Source organism: Martes martes, assembly GCF_963455335.1.
Source record: "Martes martes genome assembly, chromosome: 6".
Taxonomy (NCBI): domain Eukaryota; kingdom Metazoa; phylum Chordata; class Mammalia; order Carnivora; family Mustelidae; genus Martes; species Martes martes.
The window spans coordinates 7,107,971-7,131,625 of NC_137893.1; the positions used below are offsets into that span (position 1 = coordinate 7,107,971).

At 47.4% G+C, this 23,655-nt stretch overlaps 1 protein-coding gene across 2 annotated transcripts in view; it reads left to right on the forward strand.

Annotated features, from left to right (window-relative positions):
- Positions 1 to 9,003: 9,003 nt before the first annotated feature.
- The window catches only part of AGPAT4 (1-acylglycerol-3-phosphate O-acyltransferase 4), a 117,415-nt gene continuing 102,763 nt past the window's right edge, over positions 9,004 to 23,655 (forward strand). Inside the window, exon 1 of one of the 2 annotated variants that reach the window (XM_080807240.1) lies at positions 9,004 to 9,328. The gene's annotated coding sequence lies outside the window, so the exon portion shown is untranslated. The remainder of the gene's footprint in view (positions 9,329 to 23,655) is intronic. The other variant, XM_080807239.1, reaches the window with a different exon arrangement.

Below are 23,655 nucleotides of genomic sequence, written 5' to 3' on the forward strand. Positions count from 1 at the left end.
CTTAGTAGAGCTTTACAGTTTCTTACCTAAAGATCTTACACATCTTTCAGTAGATTCATTCTCAGGTATTTGAATTTTTTGATGCTATTGTAAATATTTTCATTTTTTAAATTTCATTTTTTCCCCTAATTGTCCATTAGGGGTGTATGTTCAGGTGATGCAAAGCTGTGTGGCAAACTCCCCCACGCTCCGTGTTGTGAAATCACCACCATTCTATTCCGCTCTTAGCGTCTGTGGATGAGCCAAGCAAGGGACCACAAGAAGGACTTCCTTCTGCTCCAACATGTCCCGGGGCTCCGCTGAGAAGACTTGAACAACTGGCGGTGACTCACATGGCAACGGCTTCTTTGTTCCTCTGGGGGCACTGGGGCTGGACTGACTCACAGCCTGGTTTCCTCTGGGTTTCCTCTGGGACTATCCACAGAAGCCCTTCATGTGACCTCCCATGTGCTTGGGCGTCTCACAGCTGAGCTGCTAGGATCTGAGAACGCTGACACCGGGAGCAACCCTGCAGAGCCCATGTATGTTCCAAGAGCCAGGAGGAAGCTGCCCAGCCTTTTCTGACCCAGCCCCGGGAATCCCACAGCATCATTTCTATCACCTTCTATCAGTTCCTGTCAAGTCCGAGGGCCACCCAGATAGAAGGGAAGGGGAAGGGAACCGCATCTCTTGATGAGGGAGTGATAACTTATAGTGCAGAGCAGCAGGTGGGATGGGATGGCAGACATTGCCAGGAACATCTTTGGAAAATACAATTTGTCACTGATGCCAGTGCAGGGACCTGCCAAACTCACTTATTAATTCTAATAAATTATCCATAGGTTCTTTGGGAATTTTGTTTATAAAAACATGTCATTGCAAGTAATGGATTTTATATCTTTTTTCCCAATCTTCATACTTTTTACTTCTTTCACAGTTACTGGTTTCTTCGTTGTCCCGCCAGTGATTCTGTCATGCAGTTAAACTTGCTTTCCCTCCAATCCTGATATGACTATTTTGAAAAATATTCTATAAAAATGACCCAGACAGTGCTAAGATTACAAAGAAAGGATGGGGGGGGGAGTGGTAGATAGTAAGGGGGATGGGGTAAGAAGGGTATATTTTCTTCCACAAAAGAATATTCATAGCCTCCTCATTCATTTCCCCCTCCTCTAGGCTCAACTGTAGAATTGGCTTGCAAGCGTTTATTTCACAATTTAGCCAGACGTTGGTTGTTAAAACATCCAGCCAGCTGCTCCAAGTCTGCCTCTCCTGACGGGCAAAATCCATTGCCTCGGGCCACCCGAGGTCCTCTGGGAGCCGGCTGGTGGGCCTTCCTGTGCCCGGCAGCTTCAACTGGACCAAAGACTCAAGTCCTCTAGACAGGGTTGCGCTGTGGCAGGGACATGGGAGGGTGTGGGGGATGGGGCAGGGAAGGCTTCAGTCTCTCTCTCCAGCCCACATCTCTGAGTCCCGCAGGGGAGGAATGGAGAGTGTGCACCCCGCCTTGGATGGAGAGTGTGCACCCCACCTTGGGAAAAACCACCCCCAACTCCAACAGGACCGATATCCTCAGCCAGGCTCCTCCCCCACACCTGCTTTCTCCAGAAACATTCTTTCTATGTCGGTGTGCCCCAAACAAGAGCAGATTTATTTCATAAGGGGCAGGACAGGATGGCAACTTACTAATCATCTTAAACTGCTTACACCACACACAGCAGATGAACTCGAACTAAGACCTGAACTACGGAAGGACGGGCCAAGGAGTCGAAACCAGAATCATGAACCGAAGCAGGTGAGATGGTAGAGGGAACAGATCAACAAATTACAGTTCACAGGCAAATGCTCAACACCCAGCCCGAGGCGCAAAGGTCAAGGCTTAGGACTGGGTCTCACCGGAAAATACCCGCAAACGGTCGGGGTGAGTACAGCGTGCGCTTCACACGCAGGGCACAAGAATTAAAATTGGTATTAAGACTGTGAAATTTGAGAAACATCGGGAAGAAATTAACAAATGATAGTGAGGTGGTGACGAGTGGCAATAGATTAATGCACGAGGTCACGTGTGAACAAATCACAAAACGGGCTTCTTTGGAGACCCTCTCTTAGGGCATCACCCCAAAGGAGAAAAGCTTGTTTGCGGTAATGGTGGGACACTACAGAGGTCAAGAATATGGTCTTTTGGGTTCGGCGCCCCTGAGAGGCAGTCCTGCCTTTGCTCACCAGCTGTGTAACCTTGAGGAAGGGGTGTCACCCAGCTCGGCTTCAGTTTCCTCGTTTACAAAACAGTGGAAAAGGGGCTTCTGTACAAAGTGCTTACAGCCCAGCAGTGGCAGCAAGGAATAGTCCACAGGAAAGGAAAGCAGGAAGCAGGCGATATCCCACAGGAGAATAGTTAGGAAAACTGTTGTATACTGAGTAGGTAGATAATTCGGAAAGCCGTAAGAAGATAATTATGAAAATCCTGATGAGCAAATCCTTTAGGACATACGACATAAAAATACGATGGCATCTTCTAGATGATTGTAGACAAAATATGCACGCACGTGAGCAAGGACAGGGAAAGAACACAGTATACATGAAAATGAAGAAGGTGATTTTACGGGGAGTTGAAACTTTTCCTTAAATGTGTTTATTACACAAAGTTGAAGAAGAGGTTCCTGCGGTCAGCTGTGAGGAGGACGCTGCGGCCACCTCTGCCAGCAGTAGAGCTGGCGGGAGGAGAGGCTGCTCACAGGCACCTTGGAGAAGAGAATCACCGGCACAGTGTGGGGAGGAGTAGATGCTGCAGGAGGAGGGAGCCTCAAGGGGACTCAGAAATTACCACCCACAAATGCAGGGGACCAGACGCGTGTGTGTGCGTGTGAGACAGCCTGGGGCAGCTCAGGCGGGGTTGGGGCCAGAGATCGCCAGGGGACTTAGTTAATTTGGGACGCAGTGAGCGTTTGTCCGTGAAGACGTTCATCGGGTTATGGGGTAAATGTGTCCGGGGCTAGGAGCGAGATGCCAACCAGAAGCAGAGGTCTGTAAGTCATCTTTCCTTTAATGAGTGGGTTGAGGAGAGGAGACAAGAATGATTTTTTTTTTTAAAGATTTTATTTATTTGACACAGAGAGAGAGATTACAAGTAGGCAGGGGGCGGGGCAGAGAGAGAGGGGGAAGTAGGCTCCCCGCTGAGCAGAGAGCCCAGATGCGGGGCTCGATCCCAGGACACTGAGATCATGACCTGAGCTGAAGGCAGAGGCTTAACCCACTGAGCCACCCAGGCGCCCCAAGAATGATTTTTTAAAAAAAGATTTTATGTATTTATTTGACAGAGAGAGAGATGACAGTGAGAGAGGGAACACAACCAGGGGGAGTGGGAGAGGGAGAAGCAGGCTTCCCACAGAACAGGGAGCCTGATGCGGGGCCCGATCCCAGGACCCCGGGATCATGACCTGAGCCGAAGGCAGATGCCTAATGACTGAGCCACCCAGGCTTCCCAAGAGTGATCATTTTTTGAGGTTCTACACTATTTCAGGTGTTTCCATCTACTGTCTCATCATGAATTTTTGGAATGAAGCTGAGGCTCTGAAAACTTACATGAGAATTGGGATCCTTCGGGGCGCTTGGATTGCTCTGTCAGTGCAACATCTGACTCTTGATTTTGGTTCAGGTCATGATCTCAGGGTCGTGAGATCGAGCCCCACCATCTGCTTAATATTCTCTCTTCCTCTCTTCTCTCTGACCCTCCCTTCTCCCCACCCCCCAACTCTCTCTCCCTCTCTAAAAAATAAAATAATAAAAAATAAAAAGAAGTAGGACCCTTTGTTGCAAGTGACAAAGCTAGCTTAATGAGGAAACTTATTCTACAGGGGACTGTGGTGGCACCCAAAGCCAGAGATGAGAGAGGGGGAAACCACATTCCTTATTTTTATTTTGCACAGGCTGCCTGCCGGGTAAGGAGCAAGCAGATTGGAAAATGGTGAGGGCAGAACAAGGAGGCCCATGGAGACCATTTTCTTTTTTATAGCCTCTTGGAAATCAGTCATGAAGCTAAGTTTCTGAACTGGCCATGGCTTTGGCTTGCAACCAAGATAAAATGAGTGATCGTGGAGAAAAGATGTCACATGCTTTTTGCCAGCTTTGGCCCAGGACTCCAAGACTTTCTTCGGGTAAAACTGACTCTCTGTGTATAAACTCAAATGTATGGCACATAGACAGACTTTTAATAACTACACTTAGAATAACGAACATGAGTTTAAGTAAAAATTCTCTTTTTAGCATTTTTATGCCAGTGGCGTTTCTTTCAGACAGGCTTTTCATCCGGAAGCCTGGGGAAGACAGTGGAAAGAATTTTGAGGTGGAATCATTAAAAAGGGAGTCTTGGCTTTAGCTGCCTCTTGTTAGCTGTGTTTTCTACGTAACTCAGGTCAAATGGACCTAGCCTTCCCGGACTCTGAAATGCGACTGTCTACGAAATGAGAGAGGTGGACTAAAACAAGTACTTCTCTGTCTTTGATGTGCAGATGCCGGTCCCACCTATGTCATTAAGATGCAGTTTCTGATTCGGGAGGTCTGGGGTGGGGCCATGCTCCCAGGTGATGCCCCTGCAAGGGTCCACAAGCACACTTGAATTAAATTACCCTCTGAGATGTCATTAGGCTACAAGCTTAAATGGTTGTCGAATCAAGAAAATCGTATGTCACAATAACAATAAATACTTTATTTTTAAAAAATGAAAATGCTTGAGTTTTCTGTTTATAAAAGCAATTCATGTTTATCAATTTTTTTTAAAATCATGCAATTTTTAAAAATGCAACTGTGGAGAATCATCCAGGGTTAAATGTACCACTCAAAATAGTGTGCTCTCTTTTCACTGCGGCGTGAAGAACACAGATGCTAAGTTCCAGTATTCCTTTGTATTACTTTGTATTACAAATACAAATACAAATACTTTGTATTACTTCGTCTCTTCAAATCAGATCATGAAGCTGGTACCTTTTTATTTTGCTGCCTGGCCACTGGGAGTTCACTGATTTGAACTGAGTTCCTCCTCGTGCAGTAGATTTGCTCCCCAATCATAGGATTTCCAGCTGCTCGTTGCCCAGATCTAGGAAGAGGGAAAGATTTTCTAATCATCCCTGCCAGATTGAATGGACCTGAAGATATCTAGAAGAAAAAAGAGATGCCTGAATAGTGAGAATAATTTTTAAGAGACTTAAAACCCAATTCCCAGTTAAGATCATTAGAGCTGTTGGACGTGGGGTCCTGCATCCACGTTAATGTTTGGGGAATGACTTAGGACATAATCACCATTGATGGAGGAGGAAATCTTGCCTCATTCCTTGGCACCCTCCTTCATAATAGTTAATGTTATTTGAACGTTAAATGTTCACATTAAAGCTATTTGAATGTACTTAAAATGATTGCAATAATAACAAAGCCTTAAGAGCTTGTTGGTCATTACAGACAATATATGAGACATTTGCAAGGCTCAATTAGAGTTGATTGAAATATACAACTATTAAACATCAGATTAAAGATTCCAAACATCAAATTGACTTTGCTATTTACACATTTTTCTTTGTCTACTTGGAACAGCCACAACTCCTAATTTAAAAGACAGTGAGGTAATTATAATTGCAAATCTATGATATGTTCATATTTTATAATTTGAGGAAATTTTCGAAGTGTTTATATATTTATATGGATTTACTTATATCTGTAATCATAATACCAGGCAAACAAAATAAAGCAAAAGTGTCAGCGTTCAGCTAACAGGTGTTAAGAGAACAGGCTGTTTGAAATACTCATATTTTTTCAGTTTCATAACTCAACCATCTAGTTTGGCAGTTAAATATACAGTATGTAAGTTAGCGTTTTAGATAAATGATATTTACCATCTTAAGTACCAAAATTTAGGTTAAAAAAACTTTTCTGAAACACATAGCATTCCCTCTTTAACAGAGGGTTCTGAAAATATTTTAATCTTTGGGCTACAATGCATTAAATCATCATCGATGATTCTTTGCTTCTGTTCTAAGTCGTCAATTCTTATGACAATTATTAAAACTAATAAGAATAATCTTATTCTAACACTATGGCTTTGAAAACCTTGAATCTTCTAAAATCTTCTAAAAAAGTTATAAATGTTCATTGTTGAAATTTTTTCAAAATGCAATAAAATATAAAGAAACAAAAATAATCACCCTCAGCCTCACAGTCTGAGAAATAATCATTAACAGTTTAATGACTTTTTCGCACACCCCATGAGCCTCCACAGGCTTGCATGACAAGTGACCACATACTGAACAGAAATTTGTTCTCCACAATTCAGGAGGCCAGGAGTCTGAAACGAAAGTGGCAGCAGGGTTGGTTCCTTCTAGAGGCTTGCGGGAGAATCTGTTCCATGTCTTTCTCCCAGCTTCTAGCAGTTGCCAGAACACAAGCCTTGGCATTCATTGCCTTGCAGACACACTGCTCCAAGCTCTGCCTCCAAGCCATCCCATGACCTCATTCTCTGGGTATATTTCTCTCCATCCTCTCCTCTTCTTACAGGAACACCAGTCATTGGAGTTAGGGCTTGTCCTAATCCAGTATGAACTCATCTTGACTAATTACATTCTCAAAGACCCTGTTTCCAAATAAAATCACCATCTGAGGTTCCAGATGGACATGAATTTTGGGGGGACACTAACCGATCCGTTATAGGCCATGCAATAGATATTTGTATAATTTTAAAGAAGAGTTTATGTTTTATATATAGCTTAGTTCCCTCTTCACTGACCATGTTGTGAAAGTTTCCTCATGTCTCTCGAATGCAGCATTTTAAATTTAGGTAGTATGTTCTAGTGCATGAATGTCAGTCACATCATTTATGTCCCTAACATGCTACTTCAGACATTCAAATCATTCCCAGTCTTCACTATCATAAATGGCTCTGATGGATCTACATGTGTCTAAATCTTTGAGGTCATCTCTGCTTATTTCCTTAGCATAAATTCTTGTGAGTTTAATTATTGGATAAAGAGTCTGACCATAGATCTTGTTTATTGAGTTCCAAAGAAAATGTACCAACTCACTGTCACCAGTGAGAGAAAGGAGAGAGCCCATCATATGGCATCATCTTTACTTGCAGGTTAATTTTTTGAATGCTTGACAAGTGGAAAGGCCAAGAAATGAGAGCACTTCTTATATTTTTATGTGAGGTTGCGTATTTGTCCTTGTTGATGGTTCTTGGCTAGTTGTGTATCTTTTTTTGGTATGTTATAGTTTACATCTTTTATGTCCTTGTATTTGTTTGTTTGTTTAAAGTGGGCTCCACGCCCAGCATGGAGCCCAGCCTGGGGTTTGAACTCCCAAAGCTGAGATGGAGGCCTGAGCTGAATTCAAGAGTTAGACATTTAACCAACTGAGCCACCCAGGTGCCGCAGTATCTTTTATGCCTTTTTAAGTTTCTCCACTGATCAGCATTAATTTCTTACAGTCTTGCTGATTGAACTTGCCTCTTGTTCTCACCCCTTACAGTTTGCAGTGCCCTAAGAATCCTCAAGCAGACTTTCTGCTGAGCATGGACCTGGATTCAGGGCTCCACCCCAGGACCCTGAGATCAAGACCTGAGCCAAAATCAAGAGTCACTGCTTAACCGACAACCACGCAGGCACCCCGAAATAAATGGGTTTTAAAACATAATTTGAAAAGGTATGACAACTCTTCAAAATTGCATTGGCTGTAAGAAAGGTCTTGCAAACATCTTTTATAAGCATTTCTCTATGGCCAAATTAATTTTCACGTGGATATTAAAATAAACCATTGTCACAAATGGGTTTTCTCTTCAGATCCCCTTCCAGACTCCTTTGTAATGTCTTTGATGTACTTCATCCTCTGCCGCAACCACGCCCCATCTCCCTCCCTCCCACCACACACCATCAACATCCCACATACCCTATAGGACCCAGTCCTAACCCCCTTTCCTCAATTATGAATGCCCTCTCCCCCCCCCCCACCATAACTGAAAAACTTTTCCATCTTCTCTGTTCTGATGGCATACTGCTTTGTTTTGCTTTTAGCAATTGGTAGGTCTGAGTAATTCTGCAATGTGGTCTAGTTATACATGAGCATTTGATTTTTCCCTGTAGATCGTAAACATCCAAAGACTGGGAATGAACGCAGGAGTCATACCTAAAAACTCAAATATTATTGGCGACTACAGTTCCAACGGTGAACATTTGAAGGGCATACCTTTTAGCTATTTGGAGGTTGAAATAATGTTGTGGGAAGGTTAGAGACCTGGCATTTCTGGAGTTTGAACAGCCCGCCCTCTCTTAAAGTTGGGATGACACTGTTTCATCATCAAGGTCTGCCCAGACCCTCCCCAACACACTACATGTAAATGCCACGTGCACGTGCATGCCTGAGTGTGCCCGAGTGTGCCTGTGTGTGTGTGTGTGCGCGCGCGCGCGCGCGAGCACGAGCCTGTGTGCAGGGGTGATCGATCCTGGGGGGCTGCTCTGCAGGGAGAGACTACACGGACTTCAGAGCTTCTTTCTGCCGGTTCTTAACGTCTCTCCGATCCCCTGAGTCTTCAGCATTTTATTTCCTTGAAGGTGCTCTGGAGCCCTCCTGGGCGGAGAGCAACCTCCTTCCCAGCACGGCGCGGCGGCGAGAGGTGAGGGGGGATGGCAGAGTGCGGGCATCCTCCAAAACAAAGCGATCGCAGACTTGCTGAATTAAAACCGAGCCAGCTGAGGACGATTTCCAGGTCGCCACGCAGCCCGGGCCCGAGTCCGTCCGGGCTGAGGCTGGAGAAGCCATTTCGGCCCGGGGATGCAACAGGATTTGGGGAGCCGCGGGCAGGAGGAGAAAGGGCCGCCTAGCGGGCTTTGTTTCTGGTTCGGGCAGGTTCCCGAGCCACAGATTTCAAACGCAGAGCCACCCGGAGCACTTCCTCGCACTAATTGGAAGGGGAAGGGAGTGACTCATGTTACACCAGCCCGTATCTTCCCTCCCCGTAACTGCTAAATTGTAGCTTTAAAAGGAAGTGACATGGGGTGGGGAGAGACGTCAGCTGAGGACCACTTTTTTTTCTCCCCCTGAAGGGTCCACCCCATGGGTGGAGTCTCGCTTTTTCTTTCCAGTGTTGGCTGACTTACAGCTCCCATAAACTAGTGGCAATTTCTGCACCCCAGCCTGCTCCCTTTCAGTTTCTGATTTCTAAGCCCATGTGCCAGGGGCCGCCAGAAAGGAGGTATGTGCTGTTCGTGCTGTTTCCAGGCGACTTCACCTCTGGGCGTGGCGGATGTCTGTGTCTCTTTCTCTATCACTGCTCTCCTCTCCTCGGCTGGACCTCACTAAACCTCTGGAAGGGGTAGGTACAGGACGAGGCAGAGTGGGAGGTGGAGAAGGAAGTGAGGCGACAGTGGGGACGTGGAGGGCGCAGAGCCTGGAAGGCAGAGGGGTCCGCACCCGTTCTTTGTGCTCCGCGGGGTGAGCGTGCCTGTCCACGGTGGGATTTCGAGCTGCTGTTCTGGGCTGAGGTCCCCCCCAACCCCTGCGGCCCCCTCCCCTGGGGGGAGAGCGTTCTCTCTGCAATAGACGAAGGTGGGGAGAAAGGTTCCTGTTACAGCTCGGTCTCCTGTGTCATGCAACACGTTCTTCCGTCCCTGGCGTTTCTATGGCAACCACAAAAATAATACTACACAAAAGGCAGCCCCGATATAAACGGATTTATTCGTATTTCGGTCCGAGCCGGCTGCTTTCCGGCCGCTGATTGCCTGGGCTTGCTGAGACCCAGCGTGGCTGTGCGGTTACCCCTCGTCACTTTCATTTTGGTTTTTCCCTATGGCAGGAGGGGGGGGGAGGGGTGTTGTCAAGGAAACGGGCATTTGTAATTACCTCTTTATTTACTTAATTTTTGGCCTCTGAATTTCTCCACCCTCTCTAGGAATTAGAGAAGGAATGATTTGGTGTTTGCGCGAGTCCCCAATTCTGGTCTGTTCTAGAAAACCAGGACAGTTCTCTAGATGCGATTTTAATGCTGTAACCAGACTAAGCCCGGCGGAGCACTCACTTCTGTAGAGGAGCTGAGATCCTTGACAAAAGTTTCAGAGGAGGTCTGGCCATCAGCCCTGATAGATGCGTGATTATCTGCCTCCCAGGTTTGCCTCGTGGTCTAAATATTCAAGAGGGTTCTTTGCTCTAGCCGGCACTTACTGGGCATAAAAATCTAAGTTCAACAAGTATGAGTGAGTAACAAAAGGTAACCAGCAGCAGGATTCTCAGTGGCTTGCGTGTCGTGCCCAGATACGGTCCCCTACGCGATTGGCTCTCATGAAGGTGAGGCTCTGTAGACCTTCTCTTTTTCAAAATTCGGAAAGCATTAACCCAGCTGTGATTATTCCTCAGGTATCTGCAGTTTGGAAAGAGTATCTTGAGAAGGAGAGAGAGGGAGAGAGAGAGAGAGTGTGTGTGTGTGTGTGTGTGTGTGGGCAGGGACAACAGGCACAAGTCAAAGTCCTAAGTTAAAACCACCAAATCTTACTTTCCTCTGTGGGGAGAGAAAGAATTGGTTTTCAGGAAAAACATACAGCATGAGAGAAGAGTACCATCTACCCAGGAAGGAGCAAAGTGAAGCAGGATTGGAATCAGTGACCCATCTGCTAGAAAGACACACTCCAGATGGGCCCGTTAACAGGTTGGAGTCGAACTGAGGCTTTTATTCAGTGTATCTGAGGAAATATTTAATAATGGACACCATTGCCCTGATTCGGGCTCCCGAGTTACAAATTAGCCTTTATGAGACAGATCGATAGTCATCTCATCCTCGATTCTTAAAATTATCTCTAATTTTGAATAAAGATATGTGAAGGTCGCTCAGCCCTCGTAGTGCCTTCCTGCTACTGGAGCCAAAAGCATTACTTAGAAACCTCAGAGGAACCCCTCAGCATGGAAACAGGAAGAAAGGGTGGTTTTAATGAGGTTCTGGGCAGAGATCCTTACCTAAACATGCTATGATCTAGGACTTACCAAACTTAACTACAGGGCAAGAGATCTCAAGTATTATAGATACAAAGCTTATCTGAAGATGGGAACTGCCCAGCATGGCACGAGACTAACTGGAACCAAACAGAGTTAAAGCCCAGAGAATTAGTTAAAGGAGCTAAAGTGTAGAGAGGTGTCCTTAAAAAGCGTATGACTCTCGCTTTGAAAACGCATGCCAGTACACATGGCATTGTAGGCTTTCATGAATTGTAGGCTTTCGATGTTGGCAAAGAGCTCGGAAAGCAGTCTTGCTAACTTACTGTTTTTCTAGCTTGAAAAGGGTCCTCAAGGATGTAGATTTACCCCATGACCCTGCAGAGCAGATGGCCAGTGTGTGGGTCAAAGTGTGTGATGGAGTTTCCAGACCTAGCACTTTCACAACAAAAAAGCCTTACAGAATGGAGTTCAAAGGGCAGGAATCGTTTGGGCAGCGCAGCTAGAAATAAATAAATAAATGCCGTCCTGTCACCGGACCCTGAGCGGAGGTTAAGAACATAACCGGCAGCCTTGACGTGGGGAAGGTCGGCGGAGCTGGAGACGCGAGGCAAATTCAGGGTCCCAGGAAGGAGGCTGAGTAGATGTGACGCCAAAGAAGGGACTTGTGAAGTTGGAGTCAGTTGCCATGGGCTGGGACCTCACTGTCTGCAAGGCTCTGGTTCGAGACCCCAGGTTAAAGAGCCACCAAACCGGGGTGACGACAGGTGCTGGAGAGCAGGCGGCCAGGCAGGAGGGAGACGGGAGAGCAGACGCGGTGGGTCTGAGAAGAACATGACCATTGGGGGGAGAGGAGATGGACAAGTCAAAGGGGAGAAGGCAGAGTTGTCCCAGCTAACGGGGTGGGGGGGGGGGCTGAGAGATGGAGGAGGCTTCTCCGCTCTTGTCCAAAGTGGGAAGAAATGTGTCTTTAGTGTGGAAATAGGGCTGGTATCTTCGGTGCTGGCGAATATAGATTCGGGGACAGAATTCTGTTTAAACCAGAAGAAGAAAGAAGATGTGAGTAGGTGGTAGAATCCTACCTGATCCAGTTCTTTTTGAGGTGAAGGCCAGACTTCTGATTTAAATCAGACCTTAAACAAGTAAGAAATCCAGGAAAGGGAACCCCACTTGCCCCTACAACATCATCCTGATGATACCTACCGTCGCCCTCACCTTGAATTGCGGCTGCTCAGATGAACGTGTGGCCAGTTTGCGACATTTTGTGCAAACTGCTCTATTCTCAAAAGGAGGTCTAACGGGTTATGTGAAGACTGCAGTCACAGTTCTGAATGGTTTTTGAGGCTCATGTGTTTTGGGAGACCTATGTGATCAAGCCTGGCTTAATAATCACCCAACACCACCCAGAGCCTGGGCAACTCTAATTCCAGTCTTTGTCCAAGACAGAATCCATTTGGAAAGCAAGTGCTAGGGCTCTGAAAGTTGGCTTCCTGGTATGGACCAGGGACAGCCACAGTTAAGGCTGTGGAAAGCGAGCTCACATCAGGAACTCATTATTTTAACAACATTCATTGTATCTTGTAGTCTTTTAACAGTATTCGTTGTATCATTGTATCACTGTGTTCTTGTATCTGCCAAGGGCCATGGACACAACTATGAGCAAAACTGGGATACAGAGTAAATAGCTACAGTTTTCAAATATCTAAAGGGTTTTTTAGGGAGATGCTTCTAATGACGGAGTAAGGAAAAAGATTGTAAAAGCAATTTTTAGTGAACCTTATCATGGAACGATCTATCTAACCTGTCTCCTCTGTTTTCCAAGATGTACTCTTGCCTCACCAAAGATTTTCTACCTGTTTTCGATTTTGTCTTCACTTTGGTATTCCAGTCTGGTTTGTTCTACTTTGTCCTGTGATCCTAAATCCTACTTTCCGGTCACCCTTCATTCATTCATATATATACGCGCTTACATCATCCATCCCTTTATTCATTCACTTAACAAATGATATTGACTATCATGTGTCAGGCACTATAAATTACGGATATAGCAATAAATAGGAAACCAGTTCTTTCCTAAAGAAGCTGAGAAACGAACAGGGAGACAAATGTGGAAACAGTCCCTCAAACCGGGGACGGTTATTTTTGAGAGAGGCATTTTTTGGCTAATGGCCCTGCATGCTTCTTTCATTGAACAATTTTATATATAGATTGTGCTGGGCGGAGAAGGGAAGAGTGGTTAGTTGTTTGACCATTGTCCCTCTTTTGACTTTCTTGTATCTTTCGCACTGGTTGAGTTTATGGCTGGTGTCAGGAAATGTTTGTCGATTAGTGAGACGGGAAGAGGTGGGATTTCTCACCTTGGAGCTATAGGGGAATAGAGTCCAGAGGACTTACCCGTTGTCTTTCTGGAAACATAACTTGAGCCTTAATCTCTCAAAGTTCCCTCATAGCGACTTACTTATAGACTTCCATGGGACTATAGCTCCCTCCAGATGGACTTCAAGTACAGCATTTTTTTTTAAAGATTTTATTTATTTATTTGACAGACAGAGATCACAAGTAGGCAGAGAGGCAGGCAGAGAGGGAAGAGGAAGCAGGCTCCCTGCTGAGCAGAGAGCCCGATGCGATGCGGGGCTCGATCCCAGGATCCTGGGATCATGACCCGAGCCGAAGGCAGAGGCTTTAACCCACTGAGCCACCCAGGCGCCCCCAAGTACAGCATTTTTAAAAGAGAAACTCCCTCCGTTCTCAAAATTACATGCCCATGGGTTTGCTAGACAGCCTCTTGTCATTTAGAGCTAGATTTCCCATAGTGCATTGCAAGTCCCTGTCTTCTTATGACAAAGCCAAGTAGGTTTCAACACCTCAAATCAAAATAGCCAAAATAAAGAATGTTAAAACCTTGTTGGAGTACTGATCCTGTTCGTATTTCCTGATGTCATGACACTCTGCTCTCACTTGATTTCTGCCTTCAGCATGGAAATCATACGGCCAACATACCCAAGTTCACCCCCACTGCTTGTCTGAGCTTCAGAGAAAACATTTAGCAAGTCCCCCTTCTTGTTTGGTAGTTTGATCTCTGATGAGGTCAGCTTCTCCCCGCAGCATGAAGCCGTTCCAGATAACTCTGGCTGGCACAGATCTCTCCCTTCTGAATTTGGGTTATACCGAGCCGCTATACCATGGTTATTTCTATGTTGGTTCCTCCAGGGAAAGAGGCACATTTTGGGCTTCAGAGGAGTCTGAAGCTGATCCCTGAAATTCCTGCAGAAGATCAGTTCTCGGGCTGGGGGGATGGCAGGCCACCTGCGGAAGCCATCGGAGATGCTCAGGGGAACACAGCCAACCTGTAGGTCCTCTGAGAACGGTAACAGCCCTCTTTAATGAGGACTTCTGCGTGCTCGTCTAGTCCAGAGACCTCCCATCTCCATTCACATTAGCCTCATAACAAATCAAGCAGGTAGAACTATTACCACTTTCATTTTATGGATGCAGAAAGTAAGGATTAGTGAGTTATTCACCTGTTTCCTATTAAGGAACAGAGGCGAGATTTGAACCAAGACTGTTCAGCGGAGTACCACTGCCCACTCCGTGCCGTTGGTGCTACATTCGTCCATCTGTGCCCAGGGCCAGCACGGTGCCGCGGACTGAGCAGACGTGCAGCAGTCATTTCTGACCTGATCAGGTCTCTACCATGCAGACCTTCCCCTGCACTCCTTTCATCCTAGTGTTTGGGAGCTGCAGAAAGACTGGAAGAGACGGTAATGGTTTTGAACTTGGGGAACAGCTGGGAGCAGAGCCTGGAAGACCAGCTGCTGTGGTTTTTCAGGGAGCTTGGTTGTTCCGGTTTAGCCAGAGACGAGGTCTGGTGGGGAAGGGCACGGGCCCTGTGGTTCAGAGGGAGCCGAAGGGCAGTGCAGGACACAACATCAAATTAAATATGAACTGTTCTCAAAATGAGTTGTTTTTTAAGACTCATCTGTTTGTTTGCCAGAGAGAGAGCAAGAGCGGGAGGGGCAGAGGGCGAGGGAGAGAGAATCTTAAGCCCACTTTGCACTGAGCGAGGTGTGGGGCTTGATCTCAGGATCCTGACATCATGTCCGGAGCCAAAACCAAGAGTCAGATGCTTAGCCAACGGGGCCACCCAGGTGCCCCTCAAAACTAATTTTTAACCACGGACTGAACCCTGCTGAGCACTTGCTCTGGAGGGCACCTGTGCTGGCGGCTTGAATGGCTCCGACGGCCATGAGTGGAGAGGCAGACTTCCTTTTCTGTCGTCGCTTGTCCACAGATCTATCCTCGCCTGTAAAGGCAGAGTTTGAGCTGGAAAGACACTGCCTGTGCTTCTCTCCGGCAAACGGTGAACCGAGCACCGGCAAAATGAATGGACTGGGAGGAAAATTGGGTCTTTCCCCCATCTCCGTCGGCCCGCTCACGAGCTGTCTGTCACCTTGCTGTGGGCAAGGGTTCACCCGGGCTGATGACATTTTCGAGAGCCTGTCCGGCCCAGGTGCCTCTTCCCACGATGCCGCGGCCACCAGCACGCCGTCGGTGCCATCTGCGCCTTCCTCCTGAGCCCAGCTCTGTGCTCCTTTTTTCTCTCTTCTGCTCTCCGAGGAAGGGCACGTTGCACGGACCTAAGGTGGTGAGCGGCTTCCTTCCCCAGACGTGCACCACCCTTTGTGCCTATCTCCCAACCTCTGGCCTCTGTTTTCACGACCTTCGTCCTCCATCCCATCACCGTCCTTCATGAAACGTCACTCCAGCCGCTATGCCTTAAATGGCAGTTTGCTCTTTCTGGTTCGATCCTAAGGACCGCCTGGGTGCTTACTGGTGGCGGGGGCTTCCTAAGTGCACTGTTACTAGCACGGAACGGAGTACCTGGCACGGAATGGGTGTTGTAGCCTCTGGAAAGGTGGGACAGGGAGCCAGGGGTCAGATTTGCCTCATCTGAGCCCCACCCCCACCCCGGCCAGGTCCTCCCAGGCTGACATTCCTTAGGACACATTCTTGATCTGGGCGCTGTTGACATTTGGGGCCAAGTAATGCTTTGTTGTGGGGCCATGCTGGGCCCTGCGGGATGTTTGCCCACATCTCTGAGTCTATCAGTGGAAACCCCCCCCCCCCTCCCCATGCCAGGAGTGACAGCCAGAAGCATTCCAGACATTGCCAGACGTCCCCTGGTGGGGCAGATCACCTGCTCTTGAGAACTTCGGGGAACTCTGGACATCTGACCTTCAGAAACCGGGTCAGCGGGCTCCAGGGTCCAAGCAAGCCCATCTCTCAGGACTGACTTGCACTCACCAGGTTCACAAGGACCGCCCCCACCCAAGGGGCAATTTGTTCATTTAAACTGACAGCTAAGAATTGAAAAATTTTAAGAAAATTAATGAGGGGCAGACGTGTAACCATGAAGTACTCCAGTCTGGCCCAGTCCATGGCCTTCTGCTCCTGTGGTCCCAGCCCCTCTCAGCCTGGGGGGCCTCAACTCCCCAGGCGGGCAGGACAACCCCCTGGGCGGATGGATTAACATATCTCCAGAAAGAATTGTGAGAGCGCTTCCCTTAACCGGCTTCAGGTCTGTCTGCCGGGATTTCCTGATTCATTCCAGTTTCTGGACCAACCAGGGAGCTCCACACCCCAGTCTCACTGGTTATTTATTTGCCTCTTAACTCCCTCCCCTCCCAATTGTGAAGGCCTTTCAAGTCGCGCCGCCTTCTCACTTAGGCTGGAGGGCCCTTTCCGGCGTGTCCTGGAACCAGCCTCTGCTTCAGGTAAGGCCCGGCTCCCCAGCCCAGTGCTTGGAAACCTGGGCCCCTGTCCCTTCCTTTGTCACCCTTTCAGGACCCAAAAATGGGCTTGGGGAGGGAGGGTGGTCACAGCGCGGGTGAGTCTGCCCTTCCAGACTTGCATGTGATTCCGGAGCCCTCTACAGCACTCCTTACTGAACCCTTGTATCCAGCCCTCCGTGGGCCAAGCGCTGTGGGTACAAACATCAACCAGACAGGAGGGCTGCCTACACGATAAGACAGGAATTTAAAAAATAGTGCATATACTCGCATGATGCGTTCTTTCCCACAACTTCCCCGGACCTTCTGTCAGGGTTAAAGGACCTTCTGTAGCTTCACATAAATGAGCAGAAATTCTACCCTGAACCCCAGCATCATGTGGAAATTTAAGAAGCTTCTTAAGACCCAGTGATATAATGAAAGTTTTGCAGTGTCACTGAATTCCTCCTTTGGCCTCCATTTCTGGTGGGAGAGTGGGGTTAAAGTTTAAGTAGGGGAAACAGGGAGAGAGGACCGCAGAGATATTTTAAATGTGCCTGATTGTTTTAATTATTTATATTGGGTCCAATTTTAGCCAAATTGGGACTTCATCCCTCCCACCCCACTCCTTCTGTCCTCTCAAATGACTGAACTGTGATTTGTCTTTAAGACAGTCTGGTCTTAACAGCTTTGCTCTGGCTTGGCTCCCCAGAGAAGATGTGCCTTTCTGGAACATGTGCTCTGCCAGGCTGGGATCTAGTTGTGTCCTTTGGGTGTTGGGCAAGCCGTGAGCTGCAGTTTCCTAAGAATGGGTACGCCATGTGACTCGACCCTGCCTGCCTCTCTGGGCAGGGAGAGGATTAGCAGACTGGCCTTCTAGGTGGCCTTCCATTATCGAAGGCCACAGGAGCGTTGCATTAGCCAGAATCTGGAGATGGCCAGGCCTCCCTCTCTAGAAACTTTCTGCTGGGCCACAGAGATGGGGGCCTTTTCAGGGGCCATGAGAAGCAGCATGGCAGAAGGGAGGACCAGTGTGGGGTGGCAAAGCCTGGGTTGGGTCCCCAACCCTGTCCACCTGCTTACTTTCTGTGGGACCCTGGCCTCCTTGAGACCAGGGGCTGTTTCTGGGTCTGCACTGGCCCCAACACTGGGAGGTAGCCTTGCATGGCCTTTCTGTCCTCATTTCCCAAACTGGTCAGGGAGGAGGCTGGGGTAGAGGCCAACATCTTCAACCACCAGCATGGTGGGGCCATGTTGGGGGTGTGTGAACACATGTGCAGAGCCGCAGGATAAACCGGGTCCGTGTCACCCAAGCATCTGTTCTGCTGAAAGATCCAAGATATATTTTAATTTAAAAAAAAATGAACGTGAATATGCCATGTTATAACACAAAACATTTACATGAACTTTTAGGGCAAAACACGCTTGGTGGTTTGGATGACGTTAGGCCATTGCGCCCGATTCTTCCGTTGGCTTCCTCGGCTGAAGGGAACATCCCTGCGCAAAGTTTTTAGAGGAAAACTGAGCTGGATGATCTCTCAGTGAATTTGTGGGAAGGAGCCGTGGATTTATCATGCTGCCCCTTCCACTGCCTCTCCTCTTTACTGTTGTCACTAAACAGAGTCTTGGGGATGGGATGGGATGGGGCAGGCCATGAGTCACCCATGGGGAGTGGCTTGCCTTGACTCTTCCTTGTCTCTCTGTTCCTGATGGTATCATTGATGGAGGGTTGCTTGAGTCCCTCTCTTTTTTGGCTCTGGTCACCCACCCTTCTGGACTTTCTTCCCTTTTACTGGAATAACCCCTTCTCTGGATTAGCCCAACTCCCATTCTGTTCTTTCTAATCTCTCTTTCTCTCCCATTGCCTTGACAGTCTCTCCAAGGAGTTGCTTTAACTCCTACTGCTTATAGATATCTTTTATCTTATCACCAGTTTATGATACATTACCTCCTGTTCTCATAAGGATTTCTCTCACTGGGGTTATCTTCTGAAATTTGAACAGAACAGTCAGGCCTGTGAAATTTGCCGATTCAAATGTTCCAAGCTGTCCTCAAGGTACCCATCACTTTAAGGGTCCCATGCCTTCTAGGGGTTGAAGAATAAGCCAACCCAAACCTCCTGCCTTAAATAAGAAGCCCGGACGTAGGCAGACCTTGTTACAATAGAGGGAAAGAGGAGAGCCCAGAATCTAACTACCCCCAATAAACCACTTTATTTCTCTTTACAACAAGACGGTGGTGGTGGAGGAAAAAAAATCTGAACTGTGTACTTTGCCCAGGCACAAGCAAACCAAGTTTTATTAGATATATTTGAGAATAATAAGGAAGACGGGTAGGCTTCTCCTGTGTGTGTGTGTGTGTGTGTGTGCATGATCTTTTTAAAACCACGTTTTTGGGCCACCTGGCCGGCTCAATCAAGAGAGCACGCAACTCTTGATCTCGAGGTTAGGAGTTCAAGCCCCTGCTGGGTATAGAGATTACTTGAACAAATAAAACCATGTTATCAAGTGTGGATATGCTGTTATCACTTGACCCAATGTTTCACTGAAAATGGAAATCATGCCGTCAGAGTCTTAGGGTCCAATGGTGTGTGCGCATAAGGAGCACTACAATACATCCCGGTGAAATTCCCACTTGAATATTCGTGTGACGCGGGGCAGGGCTGAAAGGGAAAATGTACTCTGTGACCACGGGGAGTTTATTGTCTAATGCAGCCTAAACCAGCAAGTCTGCCAAAGCACACTGCATTTAAGAGATGGTGGAATTTCTAGTTGGTGACAGATTGGACCACATGGCGGATAGCCCCACATCTGCAGTGCGTGGTGGGAAAAATTATGATTGAAAGCCTGTGTACTTGGTGAGACTTAATCTGATTTTCCCCTGAACCTACTCACACAGCAAGTATAATCCTCAAGTGACTAGCTTGACAGGCTCGGTTACCTGTTGGCCTAGGCAAATGGTGACAAAACACTAATCGATAGCAGGGTAGGAAACGAAAGAAGAGTCAGCTAAAAAAACTGTCAGTGGTTGAGAGTCACTCATGTCCAGTAGACACGGGGTCCTGAGCCCTTGGTGTGGCATCCGACGTCCTCTGTTTACGAAAGCAGGACAATCCAGAGGACGCTGGAAAGATGGCCACCAGAAGCAAAGAATGGTCTTGTCCACTTTCTTTTTGGGCAATTTCATTCTAAATTTTAACTTTCCAGAAGATTATTTCATTCAGAACAAGTTGGCCCCTGGCTGAAATGGGTGAGGAAGGAAATGGCGACAGATAACATTGAGGTGGCCAGCTGCTTGCTCCTGGCCACAGCCCTCCCCCGGGGAAGCTGGGCTCTGAGCTCCAGGTGCCAGATGGAGTGTCCTGTTTGGCTCTTACCCCAGGCTATGACAGAAGGAAAGGGGAGGTAAATCAAAGGAAGGAGCAAGCCACCATGGAGCTGGCTGGGGGAGGGCATCCTGAGCTAGCACGCGTCCTTAGTCTCGGATGCAGAGCCGGGCATGCAGTGCAGAGGGTGCGGAGGGAGTATCACGCTGCTGTGAACAAGGGGCTGTGTCTCCATCACTTCAGTGTGGTCTCAGGGTCTCCGTGGCAGAGTCTCACCCATGTTCTCAACCTTGCCTGTCTGTTAGAATTGCCCACCTTGGACCTGCAGATCGAGTCTCTGGTTCCTCGATTTTTAAAAAATGTTTTTTAGGTGATTTTGATGGGCTGGGAGAATTGGAACCATCTGACAGAAAAACGGTGGCTAGGAAGACAGTGACTCTGGAGGAAATCCAGAGCCAGGACAAAGGCGATGAGGATGATGATGCTGGCTAGCTACGTATAAGGTTCTCATGTGCCAGGCAGAGTTCCAGAAACGACGAATCCTTACCATGACCCCATGAAGTAGGACCTATCATCTCCATTTTACAGATGAGGAGACTGAGGTTAAGTCATTTGCCCAGGGTCGCATAGCCCATAAAGGCAAACCAGCTCTTTGGCTCTTGTGTCCCTGCTCGGGTGTGAAGGTTAACACTTGGCAGGACTCAGCCTCTTCAGATCCTCAGTACAGAAGGTTCCATGCTAGAGGAGTGTAGCAAGGGGCAAATGGTCTCTGTGTAACTATAGTAGCGAGAGTCTGGTAGGTTCTGTTATCTCTGACCAACACAGACTCCTAGAATAGAGGTCAAGTTAAGTTATTGAGGTGTCCCACATCAAATACAGCGTGGTAGCATTCCATTTTTAGCTGGATTTTGGGCAAGTAAAACATCCCACCTGACTGTAGGGGATGCCACTTTGTTAATGATGATGCCTTAATCTGGGTGTGGTATGGCAGCTACGCTCCCCTGACTCTATGGTCGACTTATTAATACACCATAAGCTGGGTGTTTGTCTATAACGGTGTGGTGGGTGTGACTGGCCATTCAGGTCACTCGTGTTATGAATATTTATTACCCCCCTGCCATGGCCAGGTCCACATGTGGACACTGTGGATCCCAGATGAAAACACAAGTTCCTAAGGCATTCAGGCTCGTAGGAAGGCAGACAGATACGCACAGGAAAACATTTACCGATATTCCACGGCCTTGGTACTGTGCTGAATCTTTTACATCATTTACTCATGCGGTAAGGGACAATTACCACGCAGTGGTTAAGTCCTTTAACCATGGACTTCACAGTGAAGATAGAAGGGGCCATGAGAAGACAGGGAAAAAGGCGTCTCGAGTTTAAGGGGAAGCAGTGGGATGGTACAGTCTCGGGCAGGGTTTGGAAGAGTGAACACAGGCCGGGAGGAGGGGGGAAGGGAGGGCATCAGGTAGAGGGGACCGAAGAGAAGGGAGAGAAGGTGTGCCCTCAGGGGAGACTGTGCTGACCTCACCGCCTGGCCTGCCCTCACTTTCCCTTCTAAAAACACACTGCAATTCCCGGAGACTGGCTGTTCGCATTTAAAATTCTCTCCTCATTGTTCCCTACCCTGTAGCAAGCTCCTTGAGGCCTCTGCCAGGGGTGGTGCCTCGGTAAATATTTGTTGGAGGAACAAAAGGCATCCTCTGAGGAGGGGGCCCTTCCAGTGAGAGGGACTGTCACCCCTGATCCTGAACAGCGTCCCAGCTGCAAGCGGCCACGCCGGTGGGGCTTTTGTAAAAGAAGCCACTGACCCTCCCTCCCCAGGAGAGGTTTCTGCTAGCGTGCGATGTGGTTCAGTACCAGTCCCACACACGTACGGTGTCAGGTGGCTGTGGGTGTTCTTGATGGTGGCCCACCCGCCCGTGCAGTTTGGAGAACAGGGTGGGAGTCAAGTGTAACGGCTCTGTGAGCTCAGGTGCTGGGCTCTGGCTGGTAGCTTGCAGCTCTAAGCTATGGAGTCAGCTACTGACGTATTTTTTTAAATGAACCCCTTTCCTGGAGATTTTTGTTTACTTTCTGGCAATGCTTAAATGCCTTCCTGAGTTGGGCGGATTTGAGGAGCTGCCGTTGGGACGGTCAGGGTGCCACCGAGTGGGCATGGCCTCGTGGGTGTGTGACCGGCAAGGTCACACAGGGACTTGCACTTGGTGTGAGATTCTGCAGTCACGTCTTGAAATTCTTAGTATGTTTTGAACAAGGGGCCCTCCATTCTCATTTTGCCCTGGGCCCCCGAATGATCTCGTCCGTGTGGCTTTGAGTCTAGGGAGGTTTATTGGGTGTTGGTGAATGCCAGGTAGAATGGGACAAGGACAGTTCTGCCCTAAATCTGGGCAGCTTTTCAAAGGCAGGACCACGTGAGACAAGATGGCCACAGAAAAGTAAATCCGTGATCACCAGCAGCCCAGAGCGGAGGGGCGATGGCTATGGCCACTGTCATGTCAGGTCATCTCGGTATAGGACGGATGGTTGTTGCTTAGCAAAGCTTGTGCTGATGCTGTCCCCAAGTTCTTGACCTCTGGCCATGTGATTAAGCCTTAAACTGAATCTTACTAAAACCCAGTCTGAAGAATGGCTCTCTGTGGATGGCGTTTCCATGGTTTTTTGGGAGGAAAATAGAACCATCTTCCAACATATGAAGGTGCCGAAGTCCAAGACTGAAGTTGCCTCAAATAAGAGAAATCATTTCTGGTGATCGTGAAAGGTTCTTGGTCTGCTGTGTCCGTTGATGTGTGTGTGTATGTTTTCTATAGGTTGGTTTGCCTTTCTGACTCAAGACATGAAAAAAAATGGATGTTTCATGTTTTCTACCAAAAACATCAATTTTATATTCAGTAGAAGGTAGCTTTTTAAGTAACAAAATTCTAAAAATTGATACTTAGACACTTTCAGGTATTCGTGGACATTCTGCCAACCCTGTTTGTAGGAAATTTGTTTTCCAATGGGGAAGCATATAGAAATACAACAGTGAAGTTGCTGCCATGTTAATTCAGTTATCTCCGTCAAGACAAATCACTTTTTAAGGAATGCAGTGAATTTACGGTTTCCATCTCTGAATTCTCATTCTCGATCTTGGCAATCTCGTGGGGAAATTGGAAAAGTATCATAAGACTGGAGACAAGTAAAATTCCCTATTTCCATAAGTGGGGAGATGTAAGTACTAGAGCCTTTATTCTGGTATGTAGGACTTGTCCCAAATGTTTCAATTTAGTAACTAATAAATAATCACATGGAGCCAGCCTGCAGCCACTGAAGCTGTATTATGCTGAGTTGACTTAACTCATTCCGTTGTTACCATTACTGGGTGAGTCAGTTGGGAAAATGGTGGTGCAAAGGTGTTATTTTTATTTAAGTAAAAATATAACAGAATGTATGCTAACATCTTTGTGCATATGATAGTGAAGCTGGGGTTTGGGAGACCAGCTGGACTCAATAACTAATGGGACAACAAAACAGGCTTGTTTTTATTTCCACTATGAAATAGAAGACGGAACTCAGGCTGTCTTTCTTTTTTTCTATTTTATATCTCCTTCTCATTCATTCCTGCCCACATTCCTTTTTAATTTT